Here is a 2,354-nt window from a genome sequence, read left to right as displayed (position 1 = left end):
AAATGAAACATTGTTTGTATGAGATTACGCTGGATGAAACACTCGCTCAGTACGCAAGAAGTATCTCAGTCTATAAAAAATTTATACAGGGTGAGTCACTAACTATTGCCACCAAGAATAAATCTGAAAGTGTGGTAGGAGCCGAAAAGTTCGTGGGACAAAAGTTGCATGGGACAACGGGGGCTATAACATGACGTTGGTTTTCTGTTGCTAGGTGCTAGATGGGGTCCCTTCAGAGATATGAGGGTCCACTTTTTTTCTTTTTTCTTTTTTTTAATGGGATGCTATAGTTTGGTACTTATTTTCTGATACCAGCATCGAGACGAATTCGGTGGTGTGTAACAGTAAGGTCTTTGAAGGTCAACGAAGGTCACAAAGGTGGCATGAACGTCCATTTACAGAAGGTGTTCGAAGTGACGACCATTGATATCAATGCAGTGCTGCAATCTTCTTATCATGGATTGAGTGGTATTCCTTATCACATGGGTACTTACCGAAGCACATGCTCCGACAATTGTCTCTCGCATATCTTCAGATGTAGCTGGAACGTCTGTATAAACAATGTCTTTTACACATCTAAAAGCTAAAAAAACTCCTCGCGGACAGGCCATGAAGTCCCATCGGTACTGGCCGGCCGCCGTGTCATCCTCAGCTCATAGGTGTCACTAGATTCGGATATGGAGGGGCACGTGGTCAGCACACAGCTCTCCCGGCTGCGTGTCTGTTTCCGAGACCGGAGCCGCTACTTTTCAATCAAGTAGCTCCTCGCTGCGCGGGGTAGCCGTTCGGTCTGGGGCGTCTTGTCGCGGTTCACGTGGCTCCCTCCGTCGGAGGTTCGAGTCCTCCCTCGGGCATGGGTGTGTGTGTTGTCCTTAGCATTAGTTTAAGTCAGATTAAGTAGTGCGTAAGCCTTGGGATCGATGACCTCAGTAGTTTGGTATCATATTCCTTACCACAAATTTCCAAAGTAGCTCCTCAGTTTGCCTCACAAGGGCTGAGTGCATCCCGCTTGCCAACAACGTTCGGCAGACCGGGTGGTCACCCATCCAAGTGCTAGCCCAGTCCTACAGAGCTTAACTTCGGTGATCTGACGGGAACCGGTGTTACCACTGTGGCAATGCCGTTGGCCTTTTACGAATCCCCACAAGAAAAAAATCCAGAGGCGTCCAGTCTGTCGAACGAGCCGGCCACGACACATCTCCTCCGCGTCCAATCCAACGATTTGGGAATTGTCTCTGGAATTTATTTCTAGCCATCAGCGAAAAATGTGTCGGACACCCATCGTGATGGTACCACATTCTGTTCCTCGTTCCAAGAACAGATATAATGTTTCTTGCAGGATTGTGGTGTACTTCCTACCATTAAGATTTCCTTTGATGAAGTAGGAGCCTATAATTCTGTCCTCCACAATCCCACACCATACATTCACCGACCACGGTTTTTGTTGTGCAACTGCCGCAGCCAACAAGGATTTTCAGTTGTCCAATAATGCACGTTATGCAAATTAACACTTACATGGTTCGTAAATGTAGCCTAGACTTTAAATAAAATCAAATTAATAAATGTGTCATCCCTCTGAATCTGAAGTTGAGCCCATGGGAAGAATTCAGTGCGACGCATACAATCCGTACCAATTAATTCTTGGTGGAGACTGACATGGTAAGGATGATATTTATGGCGATGCAGAACACGAACAACACTACTCTGGCTAATGCCAGATTCCCTTGCGATTTGACGCGAACTAACACAAGGATCTCGAACCACAGCGGCATGAGTACCAATTTCCGTTTCCTCGTTAGTAACTTTCCTTTGCCGCATATGTTTCGGATGCTTTAAAGATCCAGGTTTTCTCAATTTATCAAACACATATATAAATGTACTAAGTTGTAGAGTGAGTACGTTGAGGATATCTTTTAGCGTATAAGTCTCTAGCTCTCACTGAATTTCGTTGGCATTCTCCGTAAATGAGAAGCATGTCGACTTCTTCTTCGAAGAAATAGATCATTCACATTTGCTTGGTTCGACGATACTAATCTTACCGTTCCCATTAGTCCTGCATTTCTAAACCGTTGAATGATGTTTACATGTCAATGACACGTTAGATGGACATTCCGTATTTGACGAATATTTACTATTTTCACGATATACGAGAGAGAATTGTCAGAGCATGTGCTTCGATAAGAGCCGAAGTGATAAGGAATATCACTCAATCCATGATAAGAAGATTGCAGTACTGCATCATTGATACCAATGGTCATCACTTCGAACGCCTTCTGTAAATGGACGTTTATGCCACCTTTTTGACCCTCTTTAACCTTCAAAGACCTTACTGTTACACATAATTGGACTCTTCT

At 44.4% G+C, this 2,354-nt stretch overlaps 1 pseudogene; it reads right to left on the bottom strand.

The window, feature by feature from the left end:
- Positions 1-1,010: 1,010 nt before the first annotated feature.
- LOC126482751 (5S ribosomal RNA) lies at positions 1,011-1,128 on the bottom strand (annotated as a pseudogene).
- Positions 1,129-2,354: the final 1,226 nt, after the last annotated feature.

Source organism: Schistocerca serialis, chromosome 5 (genome assembly GCF_023864345.2).
Source record: "Schistocerca serialis cubense isolate TAMUIC-IGC-003099 chromosome 5, iqSchSeri2.2, whole genome shotgun sequence".
Classification (NCBI taxonomy): domain Eukaryota; kingdom Metazoa; phylum Arthropoda; class Insecta; order Orthoptera; family Acrididae; genus Schistocerca; species Schistocerca serialis.
Note: the sequence above shows the minus strand (reverse complement) of the source record. Positions and strands in the feature narration are given on the sequence as shown.